The sequence below is a fragment of the Mixophyes fleayi genome, chromosome 12, assembly GCF_038048845.1.
Source record: "Mixophyes fleayi isolate aMixFle1 chromosome 12, aMixFle1.hap1, whole genome shotgun sequence".
NCBI lineage: Eukaryota > Metazoa > Chordata > Amphibia > Anura > Limnodynastidae > Mixophyes > Mixophyes fleayi.
This window is the reverse complement of record NC_134413.1, coordinates 13,525,953-13,542,258: the sequence shown is the minus strand read 5'-3', so window position 1 is coordinate 13,542,258 and position 16,306 is coordinate 13,525,953. Positions and strand designations below refer to the sequence as shown.

The 16,306-nt window shown below is 42.7% G+C and overlaps 1 protein-coding gene across 1 annotated transcript in view; it reads right to left on the bottom strand.

Moving 5' to 3' along the window:
- Nucleotides 1-7,960, bottom strand: part of ASB2 (ankyrin repeat and SOCS box containing 2) — a 46,861-nt gene extending 38,901 nt beyond the window's left edge. Inside the window, exon 1 of the mRNA XM_075192650.1 lies at nucleotides 7,682-7,960. The gene's annotated coding sequence lies outside the window, so the exon portion shown is untranslated. The remainder of the gene's footprint in view (nucleotides 1-7,681) is intronic.
- Between the last annotated feature and the right edge of the window lie 8,346 nt (nucleotides 7,961-16,306).

The window sequence follows — 16,306 nt, the reverse complement described above, 5'->3', positions numbered from 1 at the left end:
TATAATGGTGAATAGTCTATAGTAAAGAGATCGCAATCGTTTCTGAATAGTCCCCAAAATGTCTGAACCAAGTAATGTTGGGAAAAGACATGAATAGGGTCACCCAACCAGATCGTGCTTGATTTAGATGCATTAAACAGAAGGGATCGAAGGGAAAATGCAGAGTCATCATTTCTTAAACAACTGTTTCCCACTAATTAGATCTCATCAGTATAAGATATGGAATCGTTTTTTATTAATGGGTAACATTTAAGTCCTTAGAAAGACTATCCATGTACGGTATGGTTGTATAAAAGATGATGCAAATCCATTACCCACAAAATATGAACTTACCCTTAAAGGGGCAATTCCTTCACAGAAGCAGAGGGGTACACATGTACAAGGCACTGGGGGTAGAGACCTGTAAACAGCTACCTGCTCACCATATATAGGACTTGAGTAATTGCTGCCATTTTAGAAGAGATGCAATCGAAGATGCAGAACCAGTTCCAAATCATAGACAGATGTTTCTCCCTTATATGATCACATCAGTGCAAGCTGTGCATTCTAGGTTCTGCTCAGTAATGCTGGAGACACACGCTGCGATGTCTATTGCAACAGAGAGCAGCTGGTCTGACACCGCAGTGTGTGTGTTCTCAACATAAACCACATGTACGATGATGCCCTTGACATAGAATTAGACACGGTCATCTTCAGAAAGGGTTAACAGACCCAGGTGGCGCTGGAAGAGTTTCGGCTGCTTGGGTTGAACAGCCGGATCTATCCGTGCGTCCAGCGTTAGCAGCTGCTACTGTTGAGCTGAGTTTAAGAAGAACAAATGGAGACAAAACCCATTCAGAGTCTGGTCTGCTAAAAAGAATACTATAATCTACTTTCACTACAAAGACAACACTGTTGCAAAATACAGTATTAATTTATAGCAGTCATGGTCAACAGGTTATGTTATGTTATAGCTTGTGATCCATGTGGCCCCTGAACTATATTCATGCTTGCCAACTTTTCCTCGTTGGCTTCAGGGAGATCCCGTGGGAGGTGGGTGTGCGGGGGCGGGGCTTGACGAATTGCATCTAAGATGATGCAATACTTGCGTAATTAAGCCCAGCCCCCCACCACTTATTTATTGTGGGGGCGAGAACTGGGAGGTTGCTCTGCTCTCCCGGGAGCCCGGAACGTCTCCCAGAAATGCGGGAGTCTCCAGGACATTCCGGGAGAGTAGGTAACTATGTTAAAGTAAAGCAGCTAATGAATCTCTAGAGACTGAAGTGTCTTTTACATTTCTGTCTCCATTACTGAAGTCATGTTGTCTTACCTGTCAGTCTTTGATTAAATCTTGGTCTCCATGAAAATGGCCACCTTCATAGACATCAATACATGGACATAGGACACAATTTCTGAACTGTGTCATCATGCCACAGATGGCGAAGCCAACCACGTCTTGTACTGGCTCAGCATCAGGGAGAATGCCAGACTCTTCAGGGAGTGAGGTAGATCACCCCTATTTCAGGGAGTCTCCCTGACATTCAGGGAGAGTTGGCAAGTATGACTATATTAGACTTGCCCATCACTGATTTACTATAAAACATATGTGCATTCCAAATTTTTAGAGACTTACAATTAAAGTTCACACATTGCAATCACAGTTTTAGCAATCTGTGTGGGGTTTTTTTCTTTATTGTCAAAAATAAGTGATTCTTTCAGAAATAACAATTTTGATTTTATTTCAATGTAGGACGTGTGTCGGATTGTTAGACTTAAGTGGCATGCTTACTAGTATCAATGCTTTATTTGTAGTTAAAAAAGAAGTGGAAATCAAGTTAAAAACAAGTGGAAGTTAAAAAAATGTTTGACATGTTCAAAATGATCTGTAAACATTAAAGTCCACGGATATATGACATCCAGGACCCGTTCCTATCCCTGCATTATCATCGTCACCATCATCAGCTAGTTATATCCTGAACTACTCTCTTGATTTAGAAAGAGAAAAGAAACATACAAATTTACTATCAACGAGACATCATCAGGTTATACACCTGTTACTCTATGGACAATTGAGCATCAGAAAGGTTCAGATCTATTGATTCTATAACTAAAGACTGTCTACAACTCAGAATTGTTCAGCCTCGTATAACAAGAACTTGCTTCTTCCTATAGCATAGAATTTTCAAACCAATACTGTGCACCATCTTCCCTAAAAATCCACTACATCATCATCATCATTTATTTATATAGCGCCACTAATTCCGCAGCGCTGTACAGAGAACTCACTCACATCAGTCCCTGCCCCATTGGGGCTTACAGTCTAAATTCCCTAATATAGACACACACACACAGACAGAGAGAGAGAGAGAGAGACTAGGGTCAATTTGATAGCAGCCAATTAACCTACCAGTATGTTTTTGGAGTGTGGGAGGAAACCCGAGCACCCGGAGGAAACCCACGCAAACACGGGGAGAACATACAAACTCCTCTACATCTGGGACCTATCAGTTAATCTATGGATTACTTAGCTACAATCATCACGGACATTAACTGGGATGGTTTCTATTAAATAGTTAATTACCATTTAGAATTATTATACAGATTCTTCAATTGTAATAATTGTTTATATAAAATACATGCTGGTATTATTAATATTCCTTATTTTCTATTATTATTTAATTTCCTTTTTTATCCTCATCCCCCAATTTTATATCTACTTTTCCTTCATGACAGCAGCTTTGTCATTGCTTTCAAGTTAAGTTATATACAGGTATTTGTATGTTTAAACATATATATGTAACCACATTCAATCATCACTTTCTATGTAGGAAATGACCGTAAAGACAAGACAAAAGAGGTTCTGAAACGTCGTTCCTGTGTGTTCCAGAACAATTGGAGCCCAGCGTACAGTACATCCCTTTGTGCAAACTTCCATCTCATCACTTTGGGATGAAAACATTTTTTCCACCAACTACAACTAAATTAATCAATTGATTTGGCCGTCTACATTTGCTTATATTGGATTAGCTAAACACAATCAGTTGGATTGGATTTGATCCAGCAAAATGAGGTCAACAGATATCATTACGGACACATGGGTGAGGTCATAGTGCATCATGTGCAGTCAGTTCCAATGCAATCTAACTACATTGGGTCACAGTGGTTAACACTTCTGCCTCACAGCAGCGTGGTCATGAGTTCGATTCCCGACCATGGCCTTATCTGTGTGGAGTTTGTATGTTCTCCCTGCGTTTGCGTGGCTTTCCTCCAGGTGCTTCGGTTTCCTCCCACACTCCAAAAACATACTAGGAGGTTAATTGGTTGCTATCAAATTGTCCTTAGTCTCTCTCGGTCTGTGTGTGTGTGTGTTAGGGGATTTAGACTGTAAGCTCCAATGGGGCAGGGACCGATGTGAGTGAGTTCTCTGTGCAGCGCTGCGGAACTAGTGGCGCTATATATATAAATAGATGATGATCACAGCAATCCAATCTGATTGGATTATTATGTTCAAATCAGAATGCAATTGGAAATGCACCTAAGTTTCCAGGTTGATATCTAAAAAGTGCACTGTGAAAAGGTGTCAATATTACATGAAAAGTCCAACCTTCTACCTTTTATATAAACATTTTCCGTGTCGTTCTGCCATATTATTTGCACCCACTACAAATCAGGGGTAAATGCAGACTGATAGTGATTACAGACACGACTAGTCGTTGATTTAAAAATTACACGTGCATGCACCAGTAGCTATCACTATCGCCGCCCCCCCCCCCCCCCGCGACGCAAATTATGTTTTCGCGGGGGGCGGGGCCAAAATGATGCGATTGGCCTCGTCCCGCCCCCTCCCGCCCTCCAAAATGGCGTGATTCACCGAGAATCGCGTCTCTCGGTGTGAGATTGGGATGCGGGAGAAATGCCAGCTTGCTTGGGAGACTGACCCGAATTTCGGGAGTCTCCCGGACTTTCCGGGAGAGTTGGCATGTATGTCTTTATGTGGATAATAAAAAAATATATATATTTGAAAATAAATATTTATATAAATCGTTATACTGTTAACAGTTGTTTTCTAAGCTTTATGCATCCTGACCTTTTATTGTACATACACATGTGCGTATTCTGCAGATGGTTCGCTGTATCTACATACAGCAAATACTGTTTAGGCAGAGGGTATTTGCACCGATATTCAAATAGAAACGCATGTTGAGATAAACTTGGATTTCAACACGGCTAGAACTACACACAAGTTCCGTGCTCTTTTTAAACACGCAACTTACATGCAAGTTGCGTTCAGATTTGATTCTAGCTCAAAGTATCTTAAAAGAACAAACACTATTGTTAAAATAACTTCATTGTCAGCACACCATCCCTATAAGCAGTACCAACTATCTGAAATGAGAGGGTGGGACCTGGTTTATTATGGGGAAGTTTACCTATAATTGTTGACCAAAGTAGCACGAAGCTGACATTTGATGGTGAGTATCAAAGTTTCCATGTAGTCACTGGAATGCGGAGAATTATAATACTGTAAACACAATACTGTATATTACATCTCCGCGCCCATGAGAGCTGTCTCCTAAGTAGTATCACATGGGAGAATGTTACGTGTTGCCGACATTAATGTGAGTGATCCATTCTTTACCAGCCCTGGTCCTCATTTACAAAGCCTGCTGGATACACACCGCAAATAACTTTGGTTTTGTAACATTGTACCTAAACGGCTTTTCAGAAAGGTTCACGAATTTGCAAACTAGAAAAAAAAATGCTGTACTGAGTTTTGCCCTCTTTGCACTTTGTATCTGACCAGATGTACTATAGCCTCTTTGGAAAGAAAAGTTAACGATGACATAGGACTGCCTCATCACTAGGTGGCGCTGTGGGTCAATTCCTCTTTTCACAATAAAGACTTTTGAAATAAATGATATTGATTTAAAGAGATTAGCTAATTATACAGAGCGCAGGTAGAGAGCCTGAAACCTTTTACATTTTTACATTTTTTAGAGCTATAGAACTTTATTTTAGAGATGCTCAGGCTCGATTCCCCGAGAACCGAACACACCCGAACTTAGCAATCCGAGTACCGAGCCGTCGCGCGCCCTCGGAATTGAAAACAAGGCAAAAACATTGTTACGTTGTCGGATGTCGGATCTCGCGAGATTTGGATTCCTTTTTAAGATCCAACATAACGTTGGGTGGGAGGGAGGGCGGGAGAGGGCGGACCCCCCCCTTTTTCTTTTCTGCCACTGCTGTGTGCCAATGTGTCCTAGATGTGCTAGGAACTGCCGTGTGTTTGTGTCATTGCTCTGTCGCTTACCATCCAGCCAGGTCGCTGCAGTATTTGTCTGAAAGTGTATGAAAATAATATTATGATCTGTGAGGTGGTCAAAATTGACTGCAAATGACTTGAAATTAGTGTTATCGAGGTAAATAATAATGTAGGAACAAAAAAAGTGCAAAATTATGTGATTTTAGCATATTTTAGGATTTTTTCTAAAAAATCCAAAGCCAAAACCAAAACACACGAGGGCGGTTTTGCCAAAATCAAAACCTGACCTGAAACTAATCCAGATCCAAAAACAAAAACAAAACCAAAACACGGGGTCAGTGAGCATCTCTACTTCATTTATGTATTTACTTATAAAACTGAGGACTGATTACAATTGACAGTTTTAAGTGTCTGAAAGTGTTCATTGTATTGTTTAAGGTGCAAAAGTTCAACTTTTCAGCGCAACGTGTGTCCTATCGGAAACATAGGATGAGACCTCTTCTCCGCCAACATAGTGCAGGTGAGACAGTCAAGTACTTTTGTGAAGAGAAAAAGGCTTTAAACCCTCCAGCAAAGCACAAAATAAAGTTCAGGGGCCTGATTCATTAAGGATCTTAACTTGAGAAACTTCTTATTTCAGTCTCCTGGACAAAACCATGTTACAATGCAAGGGGTGCAAATTAGTATTCTGTTTTGCACATAAGTTAAATGCTGGCAGTTTTTTCATGTAGCACACAAATATCAACTTTAAATTTTAGTGTACAAATAAGCTATCAAGTATTTGTGTGCTACATGAAAAAACAGTCAGTATTTAACTTATGTGCAAAACAGAATACTAATTTGCACCCCTTGCATTGTAACATGGTTTTGTCCAGGAGACTGAAATAAGAAGTTTCTCAAGTTAAGATCCTTAATGAATCAGACCCCAGATAATGTTATACAGCGGCATCTCTCTAGCAGGTAGAACTTTCCATGTAAACACATTTCCTCCTGCTCCATCTGTCGTTCCTGACACCTCCATCAATCATGGCCCCGGCTTGAGCAATTCATTAGGAGGAAACACTTATCAGATATCAGCTGCTCATCTGACTCCGACACAACACGGTCTCTGATCCCTGCTGTTACCTAAGCTTCTTTCTGCATATCCACAACAGGTCATCTAGACACTTACTCACCAACCCTGAAGAACCATACAAAATTACATTGCTGTGTTTAAAACATAGAATTGGGATTTATTTAAATTGGCATGTTAAAGTGACAACCTCCTCCCGATCCTTTCCTTATGTACAGCAAACCGGAGGTTTCCCCCGGGATGGAGACCTGCGGCTCCTATGGCCTTTATTAGAGTAGGAAAACTTACATAAAAACTAGCAAGCCAACTCTCGGATTCAGGTAACAGGGGGTCATGGGGGTAGGCGTGAGTAAGGATTGATCAAGAAGGGGCTCTCCCAGGAGTCCGGGAGACTTACCCGGATTGCGGGAGTCTCCCGGACATTCCAGGAGAGTTGGCAAGTATGAGGTAGACATTGCAAGATCAGAATTTAAAATATTTAAGATAAAGCTGGGAGGGTGAGGGGAGATATTTCCTACACACCCCAGAATTTTGGCCGCGATCCCATTGATGGACTCTCTTTAGTCTGACAGTAAACAATAGGTTGCACTCAGCTGCGTAGCAAATGTAAACAATGTCAAACATCTTACGTTCTGTCACGGTATGTAAACCTTTACCTATATATTTGTGAATGACATTAGTGGTTCTTATATATCTTTTATAAAATATTAGGATCAGTTATAATTTCAATACAGAAAAATATCCTTTGCCACTATAGTTTCGTTCTTCTCAAAACCTACTGTTTTTGGGTTCATCTTAACTATTTAAACTACTAGAATGCTGCTTAGTCTGCCTCTATTCTCTTGTTTGCACAATCTGCCAGTCCATATAGTGATAAAAAGTTGAACAACTAAAACTGGATAAGCATTTCTCCATCAAACAGCCAGCATAGGAGATGGCTTGTGATTACTATTGAATTACCATGACACAGCATAACAGCAAGATAACAACAAATAATGACATATCACATCACATGTGACCTTTAAATGCATACTTAATAATTTACACATCTATTAAGATGACATGAAGGCATTGGTTAATGTTACACGTAGTCACTAATAATTGCTAAAACATCCAAGTACATTACAGATTTGCAATTACTGACAACAGTATTGACAACCTGCAGCAACAGCCAATCAGCAGTTAGCTTTGATCCATCGAGTTAGACAATCAAAGCAGACATCCGATTGGTTGTCTGGAGTTATAGAACAATTGTTCTGTTAGTAAATATTTTTCATTATGAATAGCTGTTACCTATATATTACAATATTAACGATATAATACTTATTATGCATGTTGTATTATTCCAGTATTGATCCATGCATTACCTTATGCTATTTTAATGAGATATAAAGGCAGATCCCATTTTTGGGGGGTTCACAAGCTCGGGTGCCCCTCTCCAGTCCTCTCTGCAGCAGATTGTCTGTGCATATCCCAGGGACCTGCCTCTGGAACTGTTAGTGTATTTCTGGAGTAGCACATGATCAGACGTGACAAGCAAAAGCTCCCTGTGCCATGTATCTCAGATTTCCAGTGCGGTGATTGCTGGACATTTCTCTCCCAGATGCATCACTCTGCAGAGCAGCTCTTCAGCTCCTGCAGCTGAGCTGGCACAGGGGGTTAAACCTCCCATTGCATCACTGTTTATCTACCCCAAGGAGTCGACCTTATATGGGCAAGTAACTGGGAATGTTACACTGATATTAGAGTACTGTCCTTAAATGCAGGAACCTGCGGGAACTCATAATTAAGAACAATTCCTGACTTCAGTTCATGATCTTGGCAAACCAACGCACCTCAATTCTCTATTCTGCTGCACAAAGCGGTGGAGGGAGCAGGGTAGTCACAAAGGTTTAAATGTAATACCTGGGCGCGTTTCAGTCAACTTGAATAATTATTTATTGGTTTCTACATGTCTTCCTATGACTTTTACAAAATAAATGGCATTATCTTTTTTTCCCCCGCTTCCGTCTGCGCTTTTCACTAAGACCTATATATCATCTAGACGCAGTTGATTATTTTAGTTGCTTTTGGATATGATACAAAACTGCTGTGAGACTACTGCTGTAATGATGCACAAAGCAGAGCTGGGCCGGGGGTGTATAAGAGTAGGTCACTCCTGTCCTCAATTGAGCACCGTATTGACTATTAGGCTTTATCGACTATTAGAACTTGAAAATCAGTAGTATTTCAAACATAGCAGGTGTGTGTAGCCCATATGACCTATCCGGCACATTTTGAAAAGAAAGGAATAGTACCGTAAAATAGCACATGCCAACATGCCTGGTCTAGTACAATCATCATCATCATTATTTATTTATATAGCGCCACTAATTCCGCAGCGCTGTACAGAGAACTCATTTACATCAGTCCCTGCCCCATTGGAGCTTACATTCTAAATTCCCTAATATAGACACACACAGACAGACAGACAGACACAGAGAGGGAGACACACAGACTAGGGTCAATTTTTATAGCAGCCAATTAACCTACCAGTATGTTTTTGGAGTGTGGGAGGAAACCGGAGCACCCGGAGGAAACCCACGCTAACACAGGGAGAACATACAAACTCCACACAGATAAGGCCATGATCGGGAATTGAACTTATGACCCCAGTGCTGTGAGGCAGAAGTGCTAACCACTAGGCCACTGTGCTGCTAGTACAAGTTAAATTGGTCACAGACCCAGATCTATCTGGCCAATTTGATTGTTCTTTGTCATTACAATGCGTTGCTCCCAAAACAATTGTTCAAAACGATCAAAAACCGATCGATTTGCAATTGGTTGCTTAGAATGGAAAAGGCATAATCGTTTGCATAGAACCCTCGGACAACCAGGTTGTAGGCTGGGTTCTTTTGTTTTTGAATCTGGTCTTTCGGTTGTCTGTAAAATGGACAACTCTCTGCCATTCAACCCCCTAGATGTATGGTACAAATTACTATAGATATGGTCATATCGCTATCGGGCCAGACAACCATGTCTGACTGTGATTGAGCAGCGCTAAACTATTGGACATTGTTATGATCTAAGAGAGAGCACATTATTGTAAATTGAATTCCCAAACTTTTTTTTAAATAGATTAACACCCACCATCGCCCCCACTTACAGAACTGTCATATCCGGCAACCCTTGTGCTTGAGGATCTCACCCCTGCCTCCGATACTTCGTTCTCCACCCTGAAGAATCCTAAATGAATGTACATCTCAGTGTAAATGTTTTCATAAAGCTGATTATATTCATTTAGACTTTACCTGGGTGTAGAGGCCGGTAAGTAGTGTCCATTAACATGCACTGTGTGTGTGGTAATCAACAGCCAAATCTGTTCTATCTGAACCTCTCAGTGCAGCAAATGACACTTTGCTTCTTTAAAGGTTAATTAAACGTCTGGTATGTTATTGTCTGAGCAGACCTCATGCACAGGCCTCTGAAAGACATTTATTGCCGGAGAACAATGACTATTGTTCGAGGAACCTGACTCCTCCATGGACAGATGATCCCTGACAGCTGCTTTCAGAGGCACAAAGATCTATGGCCGGAAACTCCACCATTTGTCTATGCTACGGGCAACCAAATATATCGGAGGGATGGAGGGATGTGTATGGGTGTGTGGGACACCCTCTCTCCTTAATGAGAAGGTTAATCATCAGACATAGATGTCCTTTGTCCCTCCAGTCTGAAATTATAGTTTCTTCTGAGCTTCTCCCACAGACCAAAAACATACTGGTAGGTTAATATTAATGTTTGTGGGCCCTATTTATCAATTTTTTATAGAAATTTTTGCCCATTGATAAATCAGCCTCATTGTGTTTCTCTGTTAGAGAATTCAGAGCTAGATTGAACAAAAATTCTAAAAAAAGAAAAGTGGAATTGTTGCCCATAGCAACCAATCAGATTGTAGCTATCATTCTCTAGATAAACGATCGCTAGAATCCGATTGGTTGATATGGGCAACATCTCCAGTTTTTTCAACCCGCTGTTTAGTATATATACCCCTCAGTGTTATTTGCGAACTGCAACAAATGCAGGTGAACTCTGCACAAAGGCACTTATTTGTCTACTTGTTTCAAGGTGCACTACCTAGTAGGTGGCACTGCCAACACCATCCCCATCATACCCACCCTCCACTGCTGCTGGTTCCCCTGAAAATGCAGATGGTGGAAAGATTGTCAGTGTTTTTATTTATACAGGTAAACCTCTGGTCACATGACTACAGTAGCCAATGACTTATGAGGGTACTTCTATTTAAAGCCCTTCTTGTCCATTGGTTACTATAGAACAAGTGTATCCTAAAGTGTTAGAAACCCGACAACCACGAAACGCGTTGATAATAGTGTTGATGCAAAATTAATTTTGTAATAAACGGATCATATTCCATTTTATATGAAGTTTCGACTGCTTTTGAGGTATCTATAAACACTCCTGTCATCCTCATATGCAACATTTCCAGCCAGAACAGATGTATCATTATATACAATCAGCGGTGACTCAGACATATATCAGAGGCATAACTACTATACTATCTGGGTGCCCCTTTTTCTTCTTCCTATTTCTTCTCTCTTATTGTGGTCAGTTTTCAAAGCTTGTTGTAGATTCCTCAGTAAATTGGCTTCTACATTAGGTCAGATGGATTTAGTCATTTTGTTGATACAATTAAAGCCAGGAACCCTACATGGTGACACTATGGCTCTCTCATTTGCAAGCGTTGCAGTTTCTTTCCACTAAGCAACATGTTTACATCACCCAGTTGCTAAATATATCAATTGTAACATGAAATAGGCGGTGTATCTTATCACATGTGCAGAAAGTCAAACACTGCACGCCAATGCAGGTAAGGGATCACTAACTTCAAACATGTTCTGTGCTTATCTGTGCCTAGGACAGGTGGATCTATGTTATTCCTCTGTGCATTGGGGGGTGGAGGCTAAGTTGGGTGTACGCCCATTTGTTTAGCGTAAATTATGCAAATTTGTACTGCGGATAGATATGACATTGTCTGTATGAAGATCTGGCACTTACTTCTCATTGCGACTGGAGAAGTGGAACAGGGGAGGGAAGGGGCAGAACAGGGGAGAGAAAGGACGGGACAGGAGAGAGAAGGGGTGGAACAGGAGAGAGAAGGGGTGGAACAGGGGAGGGAAGGGGCGGAACAGGGGAGAGAAAGGACGGGACAGGAGAGAGAAGGGGTGGAACAGGAGAGAGAAGGGGTGGAACAGGGGAGGGAAGGGGCAGAACAGGGGAGAGAAAGGACGGGACAGGAGAGAGAAGGGGTGGAACAGGAGAGAGAAGGGGTGGAACAGGGGAGGGAAGGGGTGGAACAGGGGAGGGAAAGGGGCGGGACAGGGGAGAGAAGGGGCGGAAAGGGGGAGGGAAAGGGTGGGACAGGGGAGAGAAGGGGCAGAACAGGGGAGGGAAGGGGCGGAACAGGCGAGAGAAGGGGTGGGACAGGGTAGAGAAGGGGCAGAACAGGGGAGGGAAAGGGCGGAACAAGGGAGAGAAGGCGCGAAACAGGGAAGGGGCAGAACAGGAAAGGGAAGGGGCTGAACGGGGAGAAAAGGGGCGGGATAGGGGAAAGAAGGGCGGAACAGGGGAGTGAAGGCGCGGGACAAGGGAGAGAAGGGCGGAACAGGGGAGCGGAAGGAGCGAGCAAAAGCAGACCAAGTACAGTGAGGGTGTGTTTGCGGAATTGCAAATTGAGGCAGACCTGCTTGGAGATGCAGATACTCCTGTCAGTCTTTTCCTTATCACTTTTGGTGGGTGCTTGAGGACTGGTGCAGATGCACACTGGTTATGATCTGCCAGCTCTAGCTAGTGGCTTCTGATTTTGGCTGATTGCGGATTCACATCCGAATCCGATAGCGCTTCATTCATTGCTCGTGCACATATTATATGTGTTAGTGGGCGTACTTTTTAGCTACTTGTATTATACAATTGTCTCTGTTGTATTATAGTTATTTAGTTTAAGAATAACAATCTTATTGTGCTTGTGTCTTTTGCTTTATATCCTCAGATCTCGCATGCTTGGGGGAAAAAACATGTTTATCCACCATTCAGACAAGTAAAGTTGGTGTTTGCATCTTTCCTTGCTGAAATGTTGTCTATGTAAATGAAGCTTGTTATTGAATGATATGTGATCTTCCTTCAAACAATTAGTCTGTGTTAATTGTGCAGCCTCAGCCTGGAACTGCTGTGAGCGGTATTTAATATCAGTGCTTAGTAAGCCTGGCTAGGCTTCACTGGACTGGCATGCTGGCTCAAGTAATCATATAACTGTGGAATTAAAATTGGTTACAAAGTTGATCAGTGGTCATCACAGTGATTATTAGGTATGTTGGCCTCTACTAGCCAGTGGGAAAAATGAATAACCAGTATAGTACTTGTTTCAGACATTAAAAATAAAATTGTATGAATTTCATATGCTGTAATACAGCTGAACCTCTGCTGCCTTCATCTGACTAGTAAATTGGAGCGAGCTGCGCACACACAGGGGCTCATATAGAGCAGGCCTTGCCACTACATGGCTCTCCAAGTGTTGTAAAACTGCAATCCCCATCGGAACTGTATAGCAGAATGGAGACGTGATAGAGCAACACTGAGCGTAAAGGGGGAGGGGCTGTCACGCCAGCGCCTGTCGCCTTCCTTGTCTCTCCTGTTAGGCTGACGGTCTGATCACCAACTCACAGAACAAGTCGGCGGAGGTCTTCACCTATAGCAGCCGCCTTTCCCTTAGAGCTTTATATGCTCACCGGTACTAAGATGCTCCCAGGACTTAACTCCAGGCGTAGTGTGAGTCGGTAATACAGGCCCGTAGCGGCAGGCCAGGAGGCTGAATTCAAGGCAGCGGATAGTCAGACGGAAGACGAGGTCAAGGGTCACAAGCAAGCAGAAAGGTCAGTAAACACGTCAAAGGTCAGGGTCACAGGCAAGGTAGCGGAGTCCAAGGTACAGGCCAAAGGGTCAGGGTCACGGGCAAGCAGGCAGGGTCCAGAGTCCAGGCAGAAGGTCACAACAGAAAATCCAACAGCAGAGCATCCACAGGAGTGGATCCAACAGACAGACAGGAGCAGGTCAGCAAACTGGGTCAGTAAGCGCTATAACCGGCAGGGAGGCTAAGCCCTCCCTGCCTATTATACTGAGACCAATCAATCAGGGCTCAGCCCTGCAATCACACACAGGCCAGGTTTAATTAAACAAGTGCACATTAATCAGCCCACAGGCTGGGGAAGGATCAGCGTATGCGCCCAGCTGTACTATTTGCTGGGGCGCGATGTTTGAAGTACACGGCGTCCAGCCGTTGCCTTGGCAACGGTCGGACCTACTGCAGGAAGTGACGCCCCGGTCATCAAGGAGACGGCTGGGACGACAGGCGGGGCTAGAGATGAGTCACGACGGTGCCCGTGGCCGCCGCGGCTCCTACACCTCCTACTCACTTATCCTCAAGCACCCGCCCAAGGATGACTCATTGTCTTCAGCCTTTATTACGGGAATATGTCAAGATTAAAATCTGATTACATTTTGCTTTCATGTTTTCCTTTTATTTTGGAGAACAACTACTATCTTCTATTTAAAAATGAGTTTCAGTTCATATCTCTCTCTGTCCAAAAATTGTACTCTCAAAAATTTTGGCCACCTCCCAAAATCCTCTGACCCTAGGCTGCAGCCTAGTGAGCCTATTTCCTAACCAAGCCCTGGTAAAAGAGGGTCTGTGCATGGGAGTCTTTTTTTTTAAATAAAGGAGGTGTGTCTATTTATTTCACTGTGTTTATTTTACAGGCGCACCACAGGTCCTGAATGTCAGGGCATGCTGGTGCTTGTAGTTCTGTGTCAAAAATGCAGACGTCATAAAGAAAAACCTTTTTAAACTTTGTGAAAGAGAATGGACTAAATCCAACAGGACAGAGCTATTCGCAATAAATGTGTAATAAATGAATAACAAGTGATATTAATTCTGGTGCAGAAATTCAAGGTCCATTGCATCAGCTTCAGCTGCGGTATTTATTTACTCTTGCAATGCTTTGCTGTGCTATATCTATTCCTGCTCCAAATACAGCACAGAGTAGAATGAGCCTGTTGGCCTCATCCCAGGTCTATTTATAGATTATATAGTCCATGAAATGCATACCTACAGAATGGCACGGCAAAAGTACTTGCCAAGGTGGTGTCACATATAGCTGTCATTCAGGGTTGTCCTTGGGCTTGGAGCAACATGGGCGCTGAGTCTCGCGCCAAAGAATTATTTATGCAATGCCCCCTTAAGCCGTAGATTAATGCAACTATGAAATGCAAGCAAGTGGTTGGAGTGGATGGCGGGACGAATGTTTAAAATGAGCGATTAGGGGATCCAGAGAGGGGCTTGGAGAGCTGTGACTTAACTTGGTCCTGGCGCACCAAGCAGCAAGACCGATCCTTTGTGGCCAACTGTAGTATGACCTGCACAGAAACTAGATTAATCCCTTATCACCGCAGTTTGTTAAGCAAATATCACCAGAATTGGGTGGTAAGGGTTAACTCACCGCTTCCCTGTCTCAGTCTCTAGAGATATTCGCATCTGTGAGCCGGAACCGAAATTCAATTTGAGCTTTCAATTAAAAATAGGTAAAAATTATTTTAAAAAAATAAAACATGTAATGATTTTAATCTGTTATCTTCATCCTGAGATGTCGATAACAGAACAGGTATTACGATAGTACATTAACCGCTGTAATACTTTAAATAGGCTTCACACCACAAATGCATGGGGAAGCCTTCATCAGTGACAGCCATCCAATGTCAAAATCCTGTGTCGTATATATGGCAATAGCGAAAAAAAACAACAACCCCTAAGTCCTGTGAAGATAATATTGTTATATAGTCATCTCTGAATATGTATATTGGACAAATGGAAAATATGGTGGATTGTGTAGAGAACAAACCTTATATTTCATGTCGATCATCTCCCCAATTCACAGGAACTTATGGCAAACAAGACTCTTTATCTCCCGCTGAGATCATTGTTGCGCCATGTGGTTAAATGTGAATGGTCTGCATAGGCAAACTGGGGGGGGGGGGGTTTCCTAGTGGCTGGAAAGCCCCCTCCAAGCCTGGGGCACTATATAATTGAGGTGGCTGGACCCTGCCCCCGCTTCACACGGTCCGCTCGAAAAGAGAGAGCTGTGTGCAACTAACAGTAGTCCACGCAGCAATGCCCATGTATATTATGGGGATAGGGAGAGTTGGAGAGCAGCCAAGCACTGTCTAATATTATAGCCACGCCCCCATGCATGCTGGTCACGTCCACTGGCAGCGTGGTGTGGAACCCCCCCTCTGCAAATCCTGCGTTTGCCCCTGGTCTGGGCCCCTTCAGAACTCTGCGTTACCTCCCCAAATGCCATTATTATTATTTATGTATACAGCGCTGCACAGAGAATATGTAATCACGCACACTAGTCCCTGCCCCATTGGTGCTTATAGTCCAAATATAACACATATGATCCATTGTGATTGAAGCTGATAAAACTACCAATGTTCTTGGACTGGGGCAGGAACTGCTGTGCCTCTGTGTTGCCCTTAAAATTTAAATTCAGCAATATAAAAACAGGATGAGCAGAATTGATTAACGTGACGGGACAGCGTCATTATTGTCCGGCCTTAACCCTACGCGGGAGAGTACTACTAAGAATAGTTACTGTCTTTCTTAAATCTTAGGGGCATTTTTTTTCTTCATCCCAATAGTACACAGGTCTGATTCACCACTAACAAGGAAGATCCTGCGTCCTAATCTAACCATAATATCACAGCCGGTGAGCTGAGCAGAGCAGGCTCTGGTATGTCAGGATTACAAACCCCTGGGGGTACCAACACTACATATATTTTATGCAGTGCTCAGACGCTAGGGATGACATTTCAGATGTCACCGTGTCAGCAGCAGATCTAAGTTTAGTGCAAGTGTAAACTAGATATCACATGGGCCGAAGTTT